Raw genomic sequence first — 24,034 nt, 5'->3', positions numbered from 1 at the left:
TTCCTGTTGACTCCATGTAACTCAGAGGGACAGATTTGGGGTGGGGGGGAGGGAAAGAAAACACAGGTGGTTAGGTATGCCCAATGTCACCTGAATAAGTAGGAACAGTATACATATTGCACCGAGTACAAGCAGGGACTCCGGCAACTAACTATGACAGCATAACTAAAAGGAGAGAGCCAGAAGGTAACACAGGCATGAGGGAGCCCCGGGACATAAAGCAGCAGCCACTACACCGTCAACAAACTCGAGTGAGCAAGCGAGTGGGGACTGACAGCATCCATACATCCCAGTTTACCAAAACACTCTGTCTGAGGACCCTCCAGATCTACTCCTTTACCTCATAAACACCATTAACAAAAGGCTTGACTAAACAGATATGTTTTCAGCCTAGACTTAAATGCTGAGACTGTGCCTGATTCCCGAACACTACTTGGAAGGCTGTTCCATAACTGTGGGGCTTTGTAAGAAAAGGCTCCGCCCCCTGATGTAGCCTTCACTATACGAGGTACCAGCAGATAGCCTGCACCTTTTGATCTAAGTAGGCGTGGTGGGTCATAGAGGAGCAGAAGTTCACTCAGGTACTGTGGTGCGAGACCATTTAGTGCTTTAAAGGTCAATAGTAGTATTTTATAATCAATACGAAATTTGATTGGGAGCCAATGCAGTGTGGATAAGACAGGGGTGATGGGGTCATATTTTCTAGTTCTAGTAAGGACTCTTGCTGCTGCATTTTGAACTAACTGGAGCTTGTTTATGCACTTATTGGAACATCCAGACAGTAAGGCATTACAATAATCCAACCTGGAGGTAACGAAAGCATGGACTAGTTTTTCTGCATCATGCATTGACATTAAATTTCTTATCTTTGCAATATTTCTGAGATGAAAGAAAGCTACCCGGGTGATGTTATCAATGTGAGTTTCGAATGAAAGACTGGGGTCAATAATCACTCCGAGGTCTTTTACTGCTGCACGTGAAGAAACAGAAAGGCCATCCAGAGTTACTGTGGAATCAGAAAACTTACTTCTAGCTGTATGTGGTCCTAGCACAAGTACTTCAGTCTTGTCAGAGTTAAGCAGAAGGAAATTAATAAGCATCCAGTGTCTAATGTCCTTCACACATTCCTCAATTCTATTAAGCTGGTGTCTCTCATCAGGTTTTGCAGAGACATACAACTGTGTGTCATCAGCATAACAGTGGAAACTAATACAATGTTTACGAATAATATCGCCCAGAGGTAACATATATAAAGAAAAAAGCAGTGGACCCAAGACAGAACCTTGTGGAACACCAAACTTTACCTTGGTACGTCTAGAAATATCACCATTTATATCAACATACTGATAATGATCAGTTAGATAAGACCTGAGCCAGGAGAGGGCCATTCACTTAACTCCCACAACATTTTCTAGTCTATCCAGAAGAATGGAATGATCAATGGTATCAAATGCTGCACTAAGGTCAAGCAACACAAGTAGCGAGACACAGCCCTGATCCGACGCCAACAGTAGGGCATTTACTACTTTAACCAGTGCTGTCTCTGTGCTATGATGAGGTCTAAATCCTGACTGATACATTTCATGGATGTTATTCCTATGTAAATATGAGCATAACTGCTGTGCCACAGCTTTTTCAAGGATCTTGGAGATAAAGGGGAGGTTTGATATTGGCCGATAATTGGACGGCTGACAGGGATCAAGGTCAGGTTTTTTAATCAGGGGTTTGATAACTGCTAGTTTAAAGGATTTGGGTACATAGCCAATCGTAAGAGAAGAATTTATTATTTTTGGAAGCGGTTCAATTACTCCAGGCATTATCTGTTTGAATAGATGTGTCGGTAAGGGATCTAGTACACAAGTTGAGGCTTTTGATGTAGAGATTAATGAAAGTAATTCAGTTTCTTTTAGGGGAGTAAAACATTCTAACTGATGATCTGATACAGTTATATTGTTAACTACAAGGTCACTTTCATTGTCTAACCTTAAATTAGTAGTTTGAATTTTTTGTCGGATATTCTCAATTTTGTCATTAAAAAAATTAATGAAGTTGTTGCTACTACATACTGCAGGTGTGCATGTGTCTATAGTGGACTTATTCCTGGTTAATTTTGCTACAGTATTAAATAGGAATCTAGGATTATTTTTGTTATCTTCTATTTTTGTTATCAAGCCTGAAGTACTTGTACTCAGACCACATGCAGCTAGAAGTAAGTTTTCTGATTCCACAGTAACTCTGGATGGCCTTTCTGTTTCTTCACGTGCAGCAGTAAAAGACCTCGGAGTGATTATTGACCCCAGCCTTTCATTCGAAACTCACATTGATAACATCACCTGGACAGCTTTCTTTCATCTCAGAAATATTGCTAAGATAAGAAATTTAATGTCACTACACAATGCAGAAAAACTAGTTCATGCTTTCGTTCCCTCCAGGTTGGATTATTGTAATGCCTTACTGTCTGGATGTTCCAATAAGTGCATAAACAAGCTCCAGTTAGTTCAAAATGCAGCAGCAAGAGTCCTTACTAGAACTAGAAAATATTACCTCATCACCCCTGTCTTATCCACACTGCACTGGCTCCCAATCAAATTTCGTATTGATTATAAAATACTACTATTGACCTTTAAAGCACTAAATGGTCTCGCACCACAGTACCTGAGTGAACTTCTGCTCCTTTATGACCCGCCACGCCTACTTAGATCAAAAGGTGCAGGCTATCTGCTGGTACCTTGTATAGTGAAGGCTACATCAGGGGGCGGAGCCTTTTCTTACAAAGCCCCACAGTTATGGAACAGCCTTCCAAGTAGTGTTTGGGAATCAGGCACAGTCTCAGCGTTTAAGTCTCGGCTGAAAACAGATCTGTTTAGTCAAGCCTTGTGTTAATGGTGTTTATGAGGTAAAGGAGTAGATCTGGAGGGTCCTCAGACAGAGTGTTTTGGTAAACTGGGATGTATGGATGCTGTCAGTCCCCACTCGCTTGCTCACTCGAGTTTGTTGACGGTGTAGTGGCTGCTGCTTTATGTCCCGGGGCTCCCTCATGCCTGTGTTACCTTCTGGCTCTCCCCTTTTAGTTATGCTGTCATAGTTAGTTGCCGGAGTCCCTGCTTGCACTCAGCACAAAATGTATACTGTTCCTACTTATTCAGGTGACATTGGGCATACCTAACAACCTGTGTTTTCTCTCCCCGTCCTCCCCAAATCTGTCCCTCTGAGTTACATGTCAATCTTGAGATCGAGATGCTGAACCTCTTCCGCTCCTCGGACCTGCCTGATCCATCCTGGTGCCCTGTGTCTGGTTGGAGTCTCATCACATCGCTCCTGTGGAGGACGGCCCCACGTGGACAGTTGAAAGTCACACTTGGAAGATGCTTTGGACACTTACAGTAATGCTTTTATGGCTGAGGACTACAGTTGGCTTGCTAACTTTAGGACTGCAGTTGTCATGAACAGTTTTGCACTCAAGTTTCCATCAATGAAGAGTTTATAACATCAACGAAACTGAGTTCATGTTAAAGCTGTTAATATTATAGTCAGGCTGTCTGTTGTTGCTCAAATGAGGATGGGTTCCCTTTTGAGTCTGGTTCCTCTCGAGGTTTCTTCCTCATGTCGTCTGAGGGAGTTTTTCCTTGCCACCGTCGCCACAGGCTTCATCATTGGGGATAGATTAGGGATAAAACTAGCTCATGTCTTGGGTCATTCAGATTCTGTAAAGCTGCTTTGGGACAATGTCTATTGTTAAAAACGCTATACTGTACAAACAAACTTGACTTGATTTGACTTGACATCAGGGAATTCAACCTCAACTTTTCTGTTCTGTTCATCAATCCCTAACATCTCGCTTCTATACAAACAGAACACACTGTTTATCCTCTCACTGTGTGTGCGTGTGTGCACGTGTGTGTGCACGTGTGTGTGTGTGTGTGTGTGTGTGTGTGTGTGTGTGTGTTTTATAATGGGTTATATGACTGTGCTCAGAATTAATCACCTTGAAACTCCTCTTTTAAAGTAATTCTCACCCACCTGTCATTAATGAAGTGATTCTGATGAACCCCAAATAAACAGCAGCTGTTTCTTGGCGTGTTTCTTGCTACGCTTCTTGGTTTCATCCAGCTGCTGATGCCATGGTCCACAACGATCTTACAAAGCATGCGAAAGAATTTCCACAACATTAAACGTATGGAACACAGTGAAGGTCTTTATGGAGAAATGGAGGAAACGGGGCCCCACAGTGCCATTACCGAGCACAGGACATCCCTCAACACTTTACTAATGCCCAGGTCAGATGGCAGGCTGCAACTAGTTTTTAACTACTTGCGTCTACCTGTGATAACAAAATCACATGTAGAGGCAACACTGTTCTCACGTCAATGCACAATGACACAGATAAAGGCAGAGTGTTGCAGAGGGTCTTTAATAGGAGCAGGTTGACACAAGTGGATCACGATCTGTTCACACTTCAGCTGCGATTCACTTCCAAATCGGTGCAAATAGCAGGTTGACGTATGTAGAGGCAGGCAGTTGTGCAACGCTTGCACGACCAATCACAGGTTGAAGCAGGTAGTGGCAGCTAGACGCAGGCTGACACAGGGGAAGACAAGTCTTTAGAGATGACTGCAATGCATCGCAGGTACACGCAGATTGCACCTGCAAATAGTTCTATTTTTTACCGGTTTTCTGTGTGCTGCGTCAACCTGCATCTAGCTCCGTCTGCTTCTGACTGGTTGGTTCAGCAAAACTCTGCATCTTGCAATACATCTGACCACGATGAAGGATTTGATGCAAAACACCTGCGTCCAACCAATCACTCAACCAATCACAGGTCGCAGCATGCGTCTTTCTGCCATCTGACCTGGGCATAAAGGTCAAACTTTTTGGACTCATTCTAAAAGATGTATTTGGTGCAAAAATAAACAGCTTTATCAGTGACGCGTGGTGGTGGCAGCGTCATTCTACAGGGCTACTTCTGTTCAGCTGGGACTGGGGCTCGAGTCAAATTACAGAAATCATAGAGATCTGAGCATCCTCTCTGTCCAGATCTGAATCTAAATCTGATTGGAACCCCTGTGGAATGACTGAAGAGGGCTGTGAACCCGAGATCCTGGGAAAGAAGTGTGAAGGGAGTCGATCTGTCCCCAAAATCATTGAGTGCTTTATACAAGTGAAAAGATTAGCTGAGGGGTGGGATTTATCTTGGGTTCATTTTTTATTTCTATCTATCTATCTATCTATCTATCTATCTATCTATCTATCTATCTATCTATCTATCTATCTTCTCTACATCTTTTTTATTTCTTTTTAAATTTTTCTCTCTACTTCTTTCTTTCTTTCTTCATTAGAAGTGCAGTGTCATCAAAGGAATATGGAAGCAGTCACTCCTCTCTCTGTAAATCCATTTCCACTTCAGCGGTGAACACTGAGCTGTGACCCTGCAGTCACTCACACCATCACACACCCACAACAAAGTCACCATCACCCCCCACCACACACACACACACACACACACACACACACACACACACACACACACACACACACACCAGCACACTCACTCCATCTGCCCATCTGTCTTTATTGGACAGTGTGTTGGAAATGGAGGAGGGGCGGGGCCATGGGTTTCCTGTATTAATGTAGGAAATGTCTCCTGTGTTCTGATGGCAGATGAGAACAATGAGACACCCTGATAGGTAATATATTCAGAAGTTGTTATATTGTTAATGTACTGTTATGAGACGTGATGTGTGTTACATGTGGTGGCGTTTGTTTGTTTGTTTGTTTGTTTGTTTGTTTGTTTGTTTGTTTGTTTGTTACTGTCATAGTTAATCTCCACTTGTCCTCTTATCACTACTGCAGATCTTCTGCCTGATCATCTTTTATCTGTCCTGATGGGCGTGGTCTTTTCTAGGATGACTCCACCCACATCCATAGGACTGTTGAGTCTGCCACCCCATTTCCGCTAAAAGTACACCAAGCTCTGCCCCCAGAACCCAGCTTCTAGCGTTCACCAAGGCTCATGATGCATTCGACTAAAGGTCAACTAAAGACTCCAAGCTCTGATGAGTAAAAACACAAACATCACCTTCTCCACGTGGATTTCTGACCTGAGCTCAGGATGGTGTCATTAATTCTGAGTTTAGCGAGTGCTGATAAATCAGTGTGGCTGCTCACAGCATCAGCAGGACATGAAGTACTGTTATGTCCCTTTAAATGAGTTATACTGTGGATACAGGACATGTATTTGCTTTAGAACCATCAGCATACAGATATTCCCTTGTTAAATCTATAACACTGGTGATACAGTTCACCGATTTGAAAAGTAAATGAGACGCACATCACTCTTCACAGTTCACTGGTGCACTCTGTGGCTTCAGGAGGTCAAAAATGACGTAATTCCCAACTACGACCTCCAACGTCCGAGTGAAGTGGAATGGTTCTTTCCTTGTCGCTTTTTTCTAAACAGTCTGAAATGGGGTGGAGCGAAGAGGTGTAGGGGCGGGTCTAAAATATGATGAACAGGAGATCCAAGTGTGCTGAAGTCATGGCTGAAACAAGTAATTTTTTTTAAATCCTGCTTTAAAAACATTCCAGGTTATTTGTGCAATTACGAATTAAAACTAATCAATATTGCACCTTTGTATTCTTTATAGCTGGAACAATAAATATGCAAATTACCTCTGAACATGATTTGCATAAAGTGATGTAAGGAAGATGTCGAAAAAAAGTGATTCAAGTTCATATTTTTAGTGCCCTTTTTTAGCTTAAACATTTTTTCTCCATTTTTATAAATACATAACGATAAATTAAATAAATAAATAAATACCATTAAATTATATATTTTTTAAATGATAAAGAGCAGGTATACAATAAGACACAAAAGGATAAAAACACTGAGGTTCATGTCTGATGCATCTAAAAATATAAATGTAAAACAGGATTTTTATGGTTTCATTTCAGGACAAAAAAATGAAAAAAAAAAAAAAAAAAACAGTAAAAATAATTTTCCAGTTCACTGTTTGTATAAGGAATAGAGAAGTAAATAATCATTAAAAACATGTTTCGCTTTATATAAATATGTGCACATTATATAACATATTCTTTTTAAATATGCAATAAATAAATATATAAGTTCACCAAATAATAAAATACAAATTCAAAACATGAATGGAATTATTAGTATTTTTAAAATTGAAATTTGTATTTAAAAAGAATAAAATTAAAGAAAAAACCATTGGAGTAGCGCAAAGATGGAGAAAAGGGAGGGGATCAGAAATACAAAGAGAGAGAGAGAGAGAGAGAGAGAGAGCTGTGAAGGAAGAAGTGATGATGTCATCTTTGTACGGGAAGTGAGTGAGAAATATGGACGAGTGGGAGGGAAGAAGAAGGGAGGGGGAAGGGAGAAGGGAGGACAGGGATGGAGGGGGAAGTGAGGAGAGAGAGAGAGAGAGAGAGAGAGAGGCTTTTTTTCCATCACTGCAGCATCACAGCAGAAGGTGTGAACCACCCATTGGACTGGAGAAGGACAGAGAGACAGAGAGAGAGAAAGAAAGGTGTGTCACTGTAGTGTGAGAGGAAGAGGACAACACGGCTCGACCTCATCGTTACCTGTAAAGGTAAGACATGTAACATGCATGAGACAGCAGAGTGATGGACATGTTTGATGATCGTGTGTGTGTGTGTGTGTGTGTGTGTGTGTGTGTGTGTGTGTGTGTGTGTGAGGTGCTGGTGTGTTCTGTGAAGGCGTGGTGCTCCACACAGACCCATTATACACACACTATATCTGTGATTTAAACAGACATACATATCTTTATTAAACCTTTCTTTAACGTACTCAGTGAATTAGCTTACATTTTATCTAAATTTACAAGATTACACAATATCTTCTTTTTTAAAAAAAAAAAATATATATATATATAAACTTTATTATTATCCATGAATTTGTTGCCTACCAAAATCCACCTGAGGTCTCCTCCCAAATAAAAACGCAGCGTGATGTTTATGATAGTTCGGTGTCTCATCAGTAACAATAAGGTCATTATACTCTAATGTTTCCAATTGTTAATATATTTTAAACACATTTACACATTTATTAATTGAAATATATATACACACACACACACACACACACACACACCAATTCTGCATCTAAAAAAGGCATGATGTGATGATGACATCTTTGTATGTCGATATTTATTTTAGTTGATTTTATTTTATCTATACAATTGTTTATATTTCTCTAAGCTATATAGCAACAATAATATTAAAAACTGTCATAATTGTTTGTTTGTTGCTTTAGAAAAGAAAGTTACTGAAAAAATTAATAAATATAAGAAAATAATAATGAGTCCAACTTTATGGTTTAAATGATCATCCTGGACTGAACGATTATCATTAGTATCACTGCATTAGTTAGAAATAATTAATTAATTTACTTCTATACAGCATTACTTTCAGCTTCTGTGACACAATACACACACACACACAATATATATATATATATATGGCGGCATGGTGGTGTAGTGGTTAGCGCTGTCGCCTCACAGCAAGAAGGTCCTGGGTTCGAGCCCCGTGGCCGGCGAGGGCCTTTCTGTGTGGAGTTTGCATGTTCTCCCCGTGTCCGCGTGGGTTTCCTCCGGGTGCTCCGGTTTCCCCCACAGTCCAAAGACATGCAGGTTAGGTTAACTGGTGACTCTAAATTGAGCGTAGGTGTGAATGTGAGTGTGAATGGTTGTCTGTGTCTATGTGTCAGCCCTGTGATGACCTGGCGACTTGTCCAGGGTGAACCCCGCCTTTCGCCCGTAGTCAGCTGGGATAGGCTCCAGCTCGCCTGCGACCCTGTAGAAGGATAAAGCGGCTAGAGATAATGTGATGTGATGTGATATATATATATATATATATACACACATATACAGTGTGTATCAGTACCAGTCTTATTCATTAAAAGTCACTTCCTGTCTTAAAGTAATGATGGATGTTGTTTCTCTTTACTTAGTTGAGTGGTTCTTGAATTAATATAGATTACTCCAGTCGTGGATGTAATTGGGCTGTTTACTGTATTTTTATGATTTATTGTTTGATCTCAAAAGCATTAAGAAGGTAAAAAACTCGTCCACTAATGACCTTTTGACAAGACACAGATGTTAACTGAAAAGTATTCCAGGTGATTCCCTCATGAAGCTGGTTAAGAGAATGACAAGAGTGTACAAAGCAATATCAAGGGAAACGCTGGATATGCTGAAGAATCTAAAATATCAAACATTTTGGGGGGTTTTAACACTTTTTTTGTTTACTACATAATTCCAGACATGTTCCAGATGTTATTTCATAGTTTTGATGCCTTCAGTTTTGTTCTACAGTGTAGAAAACAGTCTATATATAAACACTCTGTACATAAAATGTTACTGGTCTCACTGGTGCCTTGAAGATGGCTCTGTGTGTGTGTGTGTGTGTGTGTGTGTGTGTGTGTGTGTGTGTGTGTGTGTGTGTGAGATGCTCTGAGGTGAAAGGTCACTGAAGCCTTTGATTCCTCAAATACCCTATCTTGGGGTCAACATTTTTAGGGTATTTAAACTTAAAACACACTCAAATACACACACACACACACACACACGATACACAGCATACAGGGTCTGTGTCTTGTCACTTTGCTGGAAATAAAAGTCACAGCAGAGAGAGAGAGAGAGAGAGAGAGAGAGAGAGAGAGAGAGAGAGAGAATTCCCCTTATAGTTCTGGATAAAGAGTTCATTCTGCTCTGAGAAGAGCAAAAGAGGGGAAAAACAGTGAAAAACAGCTGCATGAGAAAACAGGACATGCTACGATATGTAGTACTACTGTTATTACATTTTTTTAAAAATAATAATCAGATCTCTCACAAAATCCTTGAACCGTTTAGAGTCATGAAAAAATAAAATACATTTAATATAAAATATTATTTTAAATAATAATTAATATTATAAATCTATACTAATTGTTTGATTTTAGAAAAACACCCCAACATCTGGAACAAAGACAGCATGCTATTTTAAAATTGGACAACTTCCTGTGAGCTGGAATACATCGCAAACCATTAAAGGAGTCATACTGAATATGATGGATGGTCCGTCGGATCAGATGATGACGTCTATGTGCGGGTGTGGACTCACAGATGACTCTGGAGTCCGATGCGGGATCTGCATGTACGTCCGCAGTGAGGGCAGGAAAACTGTTCTGAATCATTGGATGCCTCGGCTGCCGCCTTTCTCCTAGCACGCGCCACGGTTATGCTGTCTTGCCGGTTGTCTTCAAAGTTTTCCTGGGCAAGACGCATCAGGGGGCGGCACGGTGGTGTAGTGGTTAGCGCTGTCGCCTCACAGCAAGAAGGTCCGGGTTCGAGCCCCGTGGCTGGCGAGGGCCTTTCTGTGTGGAGTTTGCATGTTCTCCCCGTGTCCGCGTGGGTTTCCTCCGGGTGCTCCGGTTTCCCCCACAGTCCAAAGACATGCAGGTTAGGTTAACTGGTGACTCTAAATTGACCGTAGGTGTGAATGTGAGTGTGAATGGTTGTCTGTGTCTATGTGTTAGCCCTGTGATGACCTGGCGACTTGTCCAGGGTGTGCCCCGCCTTTCGCCCGTAGTCGGCTGGGATAGGCTCCAGCTTGCCTGCGACCCTGTAGAAGGATAAAGCAGCTAGAGATAATGAGATGAGATGAGAAGACGCATCAGGGCATGCCAGTTGGATCAATCCTGCGCACACTCCTCCAGCTGCTTTGGGGCTATGCCAGCATAAGCGATGTTAGCCTTGACACAGTCTTTGAAGCGTTTCACTGGCCTTCCTTGTTTCCTTTTGCCTTGGCAAAGTTTGCCATATAGGAGCTGTTTTGGGATCCAGTGGTCATCCATGCGAATGACATGCCCTGTCCATCTCAGTTGTGCTTTCAGGATCATGTCCTCGATGCTGGTTATTTCAGCATGGTCCAAGACCTAGAGATTTGTAATCTTGTCCTGCCACTTGATGCCCAGGATTGAACACAGGCTATGCATGTGAAAGCACTCAAGCAGTCAAATGTGCCGACTGTACAGGGTCCAGGTCTCACAACTGTAGAGGAGGCTGGTGAGCACAACTGTCTTGTACACCTTGAGCTCGGTGGACTGCTGGATGTTGTGTTGATTCAGCACATGAACTCGCAGCCTGCCCAGGGCCTGGTTGGCTTTGAAGATCCTGGCATTGATCTCTCTGTCGAGGGAGATATCACTCGAGATGCTGCTGCTGAGGTATTTAAACTCCTCCACAGTCTTCAGCTCTGTTCCATATATAGCAATGGAGGGCTGGTGCCCTGCAGCAAGAGGACTGGGTTGGAACAGCACCTCTGTCTTGCCCAAACTGATGGTGAGCCCAAAAAGACGGGATGCCTCAGCAAACTTGTCGATGATATGCTGTAGGGCAGATTCTGTGTGGGCCATAAGGGCACAGTCGTCAGCAAAGAGTTCCTCCAGTATCATCTTTTCAACTGTCTTTGTCTTGGCATTCAGGCAGCACAAGTCAAAGAGAGACCCGTCCATTCTGTATTTCAGGTACACCCAATGCTCAAGATCTCTGGTGAAGAAGAGGTTGGACAGCACGGGAGCTAAAAACACAGCCTTGCTTCACACTATTTGATATCTCAAAGGCATCTGATGCCTCACCGCCAGAGAGTACCAGCCCAGTCATGCTGTCATGGAATAGGCAGATCAGGGTCGTGAACTTCCTGGGGCAGCCCAGCTTCTGTAAAATTGTCCACAAGGCCTCTCTGTTGACAATGTCAAAAGCCTTGGTCAAGTCAATGAACACTACAAACAAGTTCATATTCTGTTCTCTGCACTTTTCTTGGACTTGGTGGACTGCAGAGATCATGTCAACAGTGCTTTGACCGAGGCAGAATCCACACTGTGCCTCAGGCAGGATTTCCTCAGAAACAGCAGTGATCAGGCAGTTGAGAAGGATGTGTGCCAGTATCTTGCCAGTGATGGACAGCAGAGATATGCCTTGATAGTTGCCACAGTCTGACGTGCTGCCCTTGATTTTGTAAAGGGAGATAATCGTGACAACTCCTGAACTCCTGAGGCATATCCTCTTCCTCCCAGATGTTGCAAAGAATGCTGTGGAAGGTGTCAAGAGCCACTGGTCCCACAGCCTTATAAATCTCTGCAGGGATCCCATCTTTGCCTGGAACTTTTCCAGAGCTGGTCTGGCTGATGGCTTTCTTGACCCCATCTAAGCTGTCTATCGTTGGTCTCTGAGGGATCTGGTCTAGGGCCTGGGGGCTGACAGTGGAGGGGTCTGTTGAGGAGAGCGCTGAAGTGTTCCTTCCACCTCTCATTAATGGTGCTCTTCTCCTTCAGCAGCGTGCCATCAGTGGATAGGAGGGGGTGGTGCAGGGTCGGGACGGTGCATACACGGCTTTAATGGTGCTGAAGAACATCTTAAGAGTTCTTTGTGTCAGCATACAGCTGGACCTCGTCTGCCTTCCTCTGCCACCATTTGTCCTGCATGCAGTGGAGAGTGGCCTGGGCAAGGCTCTGGAGGTGTTTGAAGTGGTCATGCTTGGGGTTGGAAGACAAGTCATTCTGCCATGCTATGAATGCTTTCTGCTTGTCGTCCAGGAGCTGGGCAATGGTAACATCGTTTTCATCAAACCAATCCTGGTGGGCTCTCTTCTTTGGGCCGAGTATTGACTGGGCTACCTCCTTCACCACTGTGCTGAACTGGTCCCACTGCTGAGTTGGGGTTCCATTGAGGGGTCTGTGGGAGGTTAACTTGTCGTCCAGGCAGCTCATGAAGTTATCTTGACATACTGGGTTCTGAAGTTTGATGGTGTTGAACAACGGTCTGACATGCTTTGGCTTTTTGTGGTGGGTAGGGGCGATGTACAGTTTGACGACCGACCTAAGAAGTCTGTGGTCGGTTCAGCATTCAGCTCCTCGCATGGCCCTGGTGACCCTGAAGTCTCTGGTGTCATGTATGTGGCAGATTGCAAAGTCAATGAGGTGCCACTGTTCTGATCGTGGATGCATCCAATTTAATTTATACTTGTCTGCTTGTCTGAACAGGGTGTTGGTGATCGTCAAGTAATTTTCTGCACAGAAATTCAAAAGCAGTAGGCCATTAGAGTTAATTTTGCCTATGCCATGTTGCCCCAGTACGCCTTTCCAGTTAGTGCACTCTGTGCCGACTCTGGCATTGAAGTCTCCCAGCAGGAAGAGCTTGTCTCCAGGGGTTGTGGCCTTTACAAGGTTGTTGAGGTCCTCATAGAAGGTTTCTTTTGCCTTGTCGCTGCTGGTCAAAGTAGGGGCATAGGCGCTGATGACTGTGACATGATGGGAGGCATTTAGTGGGAAGCAGAGCTTCATCAGACACTCATTTATAGAGGTGGGGAGGTCATTTACTCATTATTAATAATAAATAATGTACTCTTCTTATTTTTCAAAACACAGTTCAACGATTGAGAAATTTCAAATGTACAGTACACACACACACTTGCTCAATTACATAATTCTCTAATCAGCCGATCCCTTGACAGCAGCGCAATGCATAAAATCACACAGCTACAAATCAAGAGCTTCAGTTAATGTTCACAATGTTCAAACATCAGAACGGGAAACATTGTGATCTCACAGTGTGACTTTCTCTCACTGTGGTATGGGTGTTGGTTTGATCCAGATGGACTGGTTTGAGTATTTCAGAAGCTGCTGATCTCCTGGGGTTTTCACACACAACAGTCTCTAGAGTTTACACAGAATGGTGCCAAAAAAAAAACATCAAGTGAGTGAAGCAAACGCCTTGTTGATAAGAGAGGGTCAGAGGAAAATGGACAGATTGGTTCAAGCTTTTTTGCCAGGAAGGATATAGTAACTCATATAATCACTCTTTACAACTGTGGTGAGAAGAAAAGCATCTCAGCATGCACAAAACAACAAAAATTTAGGTGAATGGGCTACAACAGCAGAAGACCACATTAGGTTCAACCCCTGCAGGTCAGGAATTTGAAGCTGAGGCGATCATGGGACCAGACTCACCCAAACCAGACAAACTTCTTTTTTTTCCAACTTTCAGTGTCCAGTTTCAGTGAGTCTGTATCTGTGATTTTTAATCTTCAGAGACTTCAAGCAAAGACAAAAGTTTCCTTTACAACCATTGTTGAGCTTCAATATGCAGATGATTCTGCGGTCTGCTGTTGTTCTGAGTACGGCATGCAGAGAACCGTTGAAGCTTTTGTCACAGCATATAGTAGATTGGGCCTTACTCTTAACATCAGCAAGACTGAGATCATGTTTTAGCATACTGTAAATAAGGATCTCCATCTCCTACAGACTCCCTTCCATCAATCCAAATCAATGGTGAGGAACTCAACGTGGTTAACAACTTCAAATACCTGGGAAGTATTGTTTCCAGCAATGTCTCAATGGATATGGAAATTCAAAATCACATCAGTGCAGCTGCCACAGCCTACACCAAACTCAGTAAGAGAATTTTCTGCAATAATGGCATCCAGTCCAACATGAAGATTATGGTTTACAATGCCATCATCATACCTACTCTTCGCAATGGCTCTGACACATGGGTCACCTATCGGAAGCAGATCAAGCAACTAGAAATGTACCATCAATGATGCTTGAGACAAATTCTGCACATCTAATGGCAAGACAGGGTAACAAATACTGCTGTACTTAAGAGAGCATCTTCTTCCAGCCTGGAATCAACCATCCTCCTGCACTGGCTCAGATGGGTTGGACACATCTACAGAATGCCGAACTATCGCCTAACAAAACAAATCTACTTCTCACAGCTCTCTCATGGTACGAGATCAATTGGTGCTCCAAAGAAAAAACACAAGGACCTTCTAAAGCACTCCTTGCTGAAGTGTAGAATCAACCTTAATGAGTGGGAACAACTAGTGGCAGATAGACAGGTCTGGAGAAACACAATTTGGAAAGGCGTTCTACATTTTTAAAACACTTGACTTGTTGAGGAAGCTGCGCGTCATTAACAGAGGAAGGCTGCTGCTCAATGATACTCTCAGACCCTGCAGCAAGGACATGGCCGAGTCTCTGTGCTGCGAACCCATTCAGCTGCCATACTCGCCCACGAGTGTCTGCGATGATGATGATGTATTCGTGATAGCCTCAATTAGAGATAAATATTAGAAAATGATCAGCCCAACATTTAGCACCATGAAATGAGTGACATCTGAGTGTATATAATATACACTGTATTACTAAAATATTATATTTTAATGACAGTCAGCATTATATCTATAGAGCTGAGCTTATCAATGCTGTTAAATACCATTTTCAAAATATTAGAAATAGAAATTATTTAAAAAAATATGAAAACACACCACACCTGTCCACCAACATCCTTATAGCTAGCTCAATATTAAAATTTTTTAGAACTATCAAAAAAAAACCCACCAAATATATTCTACAGGGAAAGACACAAATTAGTATTATATACGCACATATGGTACATGTAGCATAGCCATCCAGATCACCTTAAAGGAAGCTTAGATCCAACCCTCCTGTCTACTTTTTGTCAGTTTTCCTGATCATTACCTCTGGAGGTCGTGTTTTCACCTCTGTTTGTTTGTCCATTCCCAACATAACTCAAAAAGTAGTGAACGGATTTTGATAAAATTTGGTGAAAAGGTGGGCCATGGGCCACAGAACACTTGATTAGATTTTGATGCAAATCTGGATATGTGGCTTGGCCGAGGTATGGACTCTACCGAGTGCCCTTCTAGTTTATAACTTTGATGTATCTTTTGTTTAAATTTTATAGCCCTATGCAAGCAGAGAGCTTTCCAAACTGAGAGAGAGGAAGAATAAAAGCATTCTGAATAATCTAACGATAAAGCTCTCAGTCTGTAAATGCATGATAGTGTATACTGATGATAAATAATGAATGACTTGTGGTTTCTGGTAGCAGTGCAGTGATTCATAATTGAGTCCTCATCCTGCTACTGGACAGGAATTTTACAATTATTTCCTTATTCATGTACTCAATAAAATCTTTATACGCAACATATACTGATTTTACAGCTTCATACAAATGGTATGATTTATGTTGCATCGTGTTATTTACAGAGCTGCAACAAAACAAAACTGATATTAGGCAGAACACTGAGTCTGTACTTCAGGGCTCAATTTAGATCAATCATTAGTGAGATGAAGGGAAGAAAGATCGTGGATTTGAACTGAAAACCGACAGCTTGAGCCAGAGACCAGAACCCTGCTAACTAGTGAGCACTCCAGGAGGTTTATGGATGTCTATGATGTTCATTAGTGCTAATTTAGCTTAATGAGAGGGAATTAGTGGCATTACTATTGAAAAAAAAACCACACACGCACACCAGCAAAAGTAATCTCATTATACACACCAGATCAAGCTTTTGTGTATTGAATTACACCACAGTGCTGGATTCTGGATTCTGATTAGTCATAAAGTGTTGATTTATTTTCCATAACAGCAGCCCTGACAGTAGTTTTGGCTGCAAGGCAGATCCCAGGTTTTATGAATGTGTTTGTTCTAATAGGTTATTGTTTCAATACTAATGACTCATTCACAAGCAGACACTCTAATAGCTAGAAGGGCACTCAGTCAAGCTCATACCTCCACCAAGCCACATATTACCCATATCAAAATCAAATCACTCGAACTGTGAATAATACTCAAGCTGTCCACCAAATTTCATCCAAATTTGTTCACTACTTTTTGAGTAATGTTGGGAAAAACAAAAAATCCTGGCTCCACATACATATCTGGATTTGCACTAAAATCTAATCAATTGTTCCTCGGCACATGGCTCACCTTTCCTCCAAATTTCATCAAAATCTGTTCACTACTTTGAGTTACATTGGGAAGAGACAAACAAACAAATGGAAAGTCGTGCAGAGAACAATACTTGTGAAAATCACAAAGAAACTGAAGTTATGGCCGATTAGGTGTTTTTACAAGATTTGATCTTGTGACCTTGACCTTTGACCTTGACCCACCAAAAACTAATGATGTCTTTGTGTGACCTTAGTGAGTTTTCCTGTGCATTTTGGTGAAGATTGGTCAAGAAATTATGACACTAGAGCACCAACAAACAAATGGACAAACAGACAGATCAACATACTTGCAAAAATCTCCAATTTTTGTCAAGTCAGCTTTATTGTCAAATATGCTATACATGCTCGACATACAGCACAGATGAAATATCACTCCTCTCTGACCCACGGTGCAAACAGGCAATGCAATAAATAAAAATAGAATAATTGAAATAAACAATATAAACAGTATAAACACTCTAGATAAGAAATAGACATAGACTAAATGCTCACAGGTGTGTATATATATATATCACACACATACATACACATATATATAAATTAGAGCAAAGGACATAAAATAAACAGTCAAGGGCGCTTGAGGTATAGCAGGTAAAAAAGAAATAAGCAGTATAAACAATAAACTAATAGCTGTTAAGGTGAGGTAGTGCGGAATAGTGCAAATGAGCGAGGTAAAGTGAGATGTTCAGTCCATGAGTTCAGTGTGTTAATGAACGTTGAGTGTGTGTGTGTGTGTGTGTGTGTGTGTGTGTGTGTGTGTGTGTGTGTGTGTGTGTTGGGGGGGACTGTGAGGGTGACATGATGTCAGATGCTGAAGGGGGGGCAGGGGGGTGTGCGGGCAGAATCTGTGGCAGGGGGCAGAGGGGGGAGGAGGGGCAGAACAGGGAGGGAGTTGAGCCTCCTGACCGCCTGGTGAAAGAAACTGTTCTTGAGCTGCTGGTTTTGGCCCGGAGACTCCGCAGTCTCCTCCCTGACGGCAGCAGGCTGAAGAGGCTGTGAGATGGGTGGGTGGGGTCACCTGCAATCCTGATGGCTTTGCGGGTGAGGTGGGAGTTATAAATATCCATTAGAGAAGGGAGAGAGACACCAATGATCCTCTCAGCTGCTCTCACGATGCGCTGCAGAGTCTTGCAGCAGGACACGGTGCAGGCGCCGTACCACACGGTGATGCAGCTGCTCAGGATGTTCTCGACGGTGCCTCTGTAGAAAGTGTGCATGATGGGGGCCGGGACTCTTGCTCTCCTCAGTTTGCGGAGGAAGTACAGACGCTGTTGGGCTTTTTTGGCCAGTGATGCGGTGTTGTTGCTCCAGGACAGGTCTTCAGAGATGTGCACACCCAGAAACTTGGTGCTGCTCACCCTCTTCACTGCAGCACCGTCGATAGATAGTGGAGCATGCTGGGTGTGCACTGTCCTGAAGTCCACAACAATCTTCTTTGTCTTCTCCATGTTCAGGCGGAGATTGTTGTCCTTGCACCACATGGCCAAGCGGCTCACCTCACTCCTGTAGATTGTCTCATCGCCATTGTTAATGAGACCCACCACAGTCATGTCATCTGCAAACTTAATGAAGAGGTTGGAGCTGGATGTTGGTGTGCAGTCGTGGGTCAGCAGAGTGAAGAGGAGGGGGCTCAGCACACATCCTTGGGGGGCCCCCGTGTTCAATGTGATGATGCTGGAGGAGTTGCTGCCGACCCGTACAGCCTGTGGTCTCCCCGTCAGGAAGTCCAGCAGCCAGTTGCACAGGGAGGTGTTGAGTCCCAGCTGGTCCAGTTTGTGAATGAGCTGCTGAGGAATGATTGTGTTGAATGCTGAGCTAAAGTCTATGAACAGCATTCTGACATACGAGTCTTTTGTCTCCAGGTGGGTGAGGGCTGAGTGGAGGGCAGTGGAGATGGCATCATCGGACGAACGGTTGGACTGATATGCAAACTGGAAAGGGTCCAGGGCAGGGGGGAGGGCAGACTTGATATGCCGCATGACTAGCTGCTCGAAGCACTTCATGAGGATGGGAGTGAGTGCGACAGGGCGGTAGTCATTGTTTTGCAAGTAACAAACAAACATACAAACAAACAGAGGCGAAAACATGACCTCCTCCAACACAGTTGGTCAGGTAATAAACAGGCTAAAAACATAGTGTTATATAGCAATGAAATACATATAAATCACTGATGTGGTGAAGTTTTCTGTATGGAGATGTTTATTTAATGAGTCTTCGGTGTCAGTGTTTAGTAACATCCAGCTTTCTGCCACAGGAAGATCACAGTTTCTTTATGACTGTTTAAAGAAGCTCTACTTTAAGCTGTACTGCCTTTCAAATTTTTCAAATGTAGGTCATAAAAATAATTTTCCTGACACCCAATTATTTTTCTTTAGTGACCGAAAGCTACTGAATTCAAATCACAGACTTCCAATTGTATTAGATTTTTAAACAGAACAATTAATGAATTTATCTCCACATGGCCCTAAATTCTCTGCTATTTTTTCCTGCTTCACCATGGCCCAGTTCAAGATACTATGTCATGCATCACGTGGTGGGCTTTCCCCATTCACGCAAGGCCATGTAATCTTCCATTGGCATCAATCACACCGCACTTGACTGGTTTTACTCTTATCTCTCGGGCCGCACTCAGTTCATCCAACTCAAATCCTTCAGATCCCAGTCATCCCCCGTTTCCTCAGGTGTGCCCCAGGGATCTGTCCTGGGACCCCTTCTCTTCATTATTTACCTTCTTCCCCTTGGCAATATAGTCCGTAAATTCAATATCCACTTCCACTGCTATACGGATGACACCCAGCTCTATCTGTCCAGCAAACCAAATTCCACGTTCCCGCCCTCTTCCCTTTCTACTGCTTATCTGAAATAAAATCCTGGTTCACCTCAAACTTCCTAAAACTTAACAGCGACAAAACTGAAATTCTTCTTCCTGGTACAAAATCCACACTATCCAAAGTTGACAGTTTCTCCACCACAATCGACAGTTCCTTAGTTTCCCCCTCCCCTCAGGTTAAGAGTCCGGGTGTCATCCTCGATAGCTCATTATCTTTTCAATCTCACATCAGTAGTATAACCCGGTCTGCATATTTCCATCTTCATAATATTAATCATCTCCGCTCACCCCTCCCATACCACGTCTATCCTTGTTCACAGCCTTGTCACCTCCCGTATTGATTATTGTAATTCTCTCCTTTTTGGCCTCCCTCACAAATCCCTCCATAAGCTTCAATTGGTCCAGAATGCAGCCGCTCACATTATCTCCAAAACTCCCTCATTCCACCACATTACCCCGTCCAACAACAATTCCACTGGCTCCCAGTTAAGTACAGAATTGATTTCAAAATTCTCCTTTACACATTCAAGCCCATCCACAATCTTGCACCCCCTTATCTGTCAAATCTCCTCCATATCGCAACTTCCACCCATTCGCTCAGATCCTCCTCTTCCACTCATCTCACCGTGCCCTCTGCCCACCTTAGCACCATGGGGAGCAGAGCTTTCAGCCACTCTGCTCCCAAACTCTGGAACTCCCTCCCACCTGATATCCGTAACATTGACTCTCTTCCTCTTTTCAAATCTAGACTCAAAACTCACTTGTTCAAAATAGCCTATTCTTTGCAATTTGCATTGTTTTTTCCCTCTTTTTTCTGATTTTTGCTATTTAGTTTCAGTCTGCTGTTTAGCTTATTCCCTGTAAATTGCTTTTTTCTCTTCTTTCCATTTTATATTGTGAAGTTTTTATCTGTTTATTTTATCTGTTTTATTCGTGTAAAGTGTCCTTGAGTGTCATGAAAAGCGCTTATAAACAAAATTTATTATTATTATTATTATTATTATTATTATTATTAAGGCATTGTGAGATACAAATTTGAAACAGGAGAGAAAAATGGAGGACGTGAGTGTGCGAATGAAACGTGAAAGAGCAACTACAGTAACGGAAAGCAAGAAGAAAAGATGTTATGTTATATATGAAGGAAAGGAAAGGCAGGACCAAACTAATAAATATGGGCGCTCAGCGAGCACCTCGGTGTGATCAGCTGTTCGTTTAGCGACAGAATGATGGAACTGTCAGTGCACGCTCAAAGGGAAACCTGTAGATGGCAGTAATGCAACACTGTGGATGCCAGCTGCCGTAAAACCCAAAAGAAGAAGAAGAAGGTAAACCTGCGCATGCGCACACGGACTTCCTCTGTCTGCTTGACTGCGCCAAGCGAGTGATTTCATGCACATTATTTGCTTTAATCCCCTCAAATTAAATAACTTCCCAGCCACAGAATGGCCTGATATTTTGTGAGATATTACAGAAATAAACAGATATCACAATCACCACATTTCAGACGGAACTAAATTTCACTGATTTTATGAAATCAAAAGGCCGACTTGCTTTAACTGAGAACTGAAACTAACTTTTTCACAGATGTTACACAACATTAATTGTAACTGTAAATGGATAAAAAAAAGTACGGGGTGTGTATGTGGTTCCTTAATTAATAAAATGTCAGTAAAAAGTAATCAGTGGTGAAGTGCTGTGCTTCACATGACCAAGAGTAAAACACTAAGGAAACAAGTTAAGGGTGATAATCAAGATCACTGCACACACACACACACACACACACACACACACACACACGTGTTTAAAAATGGAGAACATGATGTGTGTCTGTGCTATGATGTCATTGCATCAATAAATGAGAATTAGCCGTGTAAACTAGCTGTTCTTTCACAGACCAACCATTCACAGAAGACTGACATCTGAGTGACATTTAGAGCAGTAACTAACGGATTAAACCAACCTACAGGTCAATTAATGGTGCTCCTGGAACAATCTGCTAAATTTACACTGTATGTTTGGATTAAAATGGAGTATGTAAGGAATATAGAAGGGATTATGTTGAAACGAAGTTTATACCATGAGGCTTGGATCAGAAATACGCTCTGAAAACATATCTGCTGAAATGAGGTATATGTTAAAATGAGGTACATATTGAGACACTGAAACTAGGAAAATGTTCACACAAGGCAAAAGTACAGCATGTGCTAATACATGCACTGAAATGATGTTGGAATGTGGTGTGTTAAAATATATATTTGTTGAAACGGTCGTGAAATGAGGCACATGCTGAGCTGAAGATATGCTGTAAGAAGTACATGTTAAACTGAAGTACATTAGTACAATATGAGGTACATTAAGTGCAGGTATATGCTGACGTGAGATATATGCTGAAAGATTGTATACACTGGAATTAGGTAAGTTATGTTGTGATGAGGTGCAGAAAAGATGAGGTCTGAGGTGAAATGAGGTATACACTAAAATCAGGTATATGTCATGTCAAGGTGAGTTATATGTTGCAATGAGGTGCTATATGGTGAAATGAGGTATATATGAGAATTAGGTATATGTTGAAATAAATTATACACTATGAGATGAGGTACATATTAAAATGAGGCATGGGTAATGAGGTATGCACTGAAATAAGACAGAATTTTAAGATGAGGCACTTATATGTTGTAATGTGATATATGGTGAATTGAGGTATACAGTATGTTGTTAAAAGGTATGTTGTAATGTGGTAAAATGTGGTTGTAGAGGTCAGAGCGGGTGGGTGGAGCACAGAAGTACGGCAGGCCAGAAATTAGTTCCAAAAACTCTTTTTATTTGCACTTTACAGTCGCAAACGTACACTCTCCCAGCCACACGCATACACACACATCAGTCATCTGTTTCGGGAGAGCTCCCTTCCTCTGCTCTCTCTCTCCTTATATAGGGCGTGGTTGCTGGGAAGACACACAAACACAGGTTAATTCACCTCAGGTGTAGTGATTCTGCCACTTACCTTCCCTTACTCCGCCCTCCGGTCACAGACCAACGCTTGACCACGCCCCCGCTGCCACAGTGGTATACACTGAAATAAGGTATACAGTAGTGTAATGAGATGAGGTATATGTTGCAATTAGTATGAAGATGTAATGAGGTATATGTTGTAATGATATAATGGTGAAATGAGGTATATAGTGAAATAAGTTGTACACTAGTATGTTGAGATGGGAATACTGGGATGTTTTAATGAGGTATATGGTGAAATAAGTATACAGTATCTGTAGAAGAGGTATATGTTGTCATAAGATGTACTTATTTTGAAATGAAGTATAAGTTGTAATGATGTATATGGTGAAATAAGATATACACTGAAATAAGGTAGACAGTAGGATGTTGAGATGGGGTATACAGTTTGTTGTAATGAAGTATATGGTAAAATGAGGTATATGGTATGTTGAGATGAGGTATATGTTGCTATGAGGTATGTTGAAGTATGATACAGTAGTGTATGCTCTCGCATCACATTTCTATCTTGTTTTTTTTTCTATTTTCCATAAAATTGATCCAGTGAGTAGATTTTTCTGTGTATCGTTCTCTCAACTGATCTCAGCCAATCAGAGCTGGACTGAGTGAAGAATTCTGTGTATCACTGGATCATAATATCACTATATTAATAGGATTAAATGATATATGGTGTAATAAAAAAAGTTAATGGGAGCTTACATTAACTTTTAGACCTCACTGTAGCCCCATTCTTTTACAGTACAGTAGTAGCACTATGAGTGAGGAGTGTGTGTGTGTGTGTGTGTGTGTGTGTGTGTGTGTGTGTGTGTGTGAGAGAGAGACAGTAATGTCCTGCAGTGTGAGAGGCTTTGTCTGTTTAAAGGTCCTACACCAAGTGATATTTCATGGACATACAGCTGAAAATGGGGTTTTATTCCATGTTTACATTCTTCACTTGTTCCAGGAAATGTTCACACTCAGGCTGCTGAGAAATCCGGCATAAATACTGCAACATCCAAATAGCAGAATGACCCATGAAACTGCAGATTTTACTACAGTACTGAGTGCATTTTTGAGGAGAGATCAACGGTCTCACTCAGTTAACCTTCTCAGTTAAATCAAACTCATACTTCTGGTCACTGATCCACAGTGAATCAGAAAATCTGAACAGAATGGTGGTTCAGGTGATTAATCATTTAAAACCTCTTTTGAGTCATTTTAAAACTACTTCAATTTTCAAAATAAATCATTATTAAGGTTACGATACAAAGTTGTGTATAAGCAAGTCTGTGTTGAAATTCACACAGTACACACTGCACAATCATACGACTGTGTTTTGTGTATCTAAACTACTGTTAAAAAATCTTAGCCCCCATTTT

At 41.9% G+C, this 24,034-nt stretch overlaps 1 protein-coding gene across 6 annotated transcripts in view; it reads left to right on the top strand.

Moving 5' to 3' along the window:
- Positions 1-7,460: 7,460 nt before the first annotated feature.
- Positions 7,461-24,034, top strand: part of l1camb (L1 cell adhesion molecule, paralog b) — a 224,157-nt gene continuing 207,583 nt past the window's right edge. For all 6 annotated transcript variants that reach the window (XR_009656263.1, XM_060938619.1, XM_060938618.1 and 3 more), the window contains exon 1: positions 7,461-7,607. The gene's annotated coding sequence lies outside the window, so the exon portion shown is untranslated. The remainder of the gene's footprint in view (positions 7,608-24,034) is intronic.

The sequence above is a fragment of the Neoarius graeffei genome, chromosome 13, assembly GCF_027579695.1.
Source record: "Neoarius graeffei isolate fNeoGra1 chromosome 13, fNeoGra1.pri, whole genome shotgun sequence".
Taxonomy (NCBI): domain Eukaryota; kingdom Metazoa; phylum Chordata; class Actinopteri; order Siluriformes; family Ariidae; genus Neoarius; species Neoarius graeffei.
Note: the sequence above shows the minus strand (reverse complement) of the source record. Positions and strands in the feature narration are given on the sequence as shown.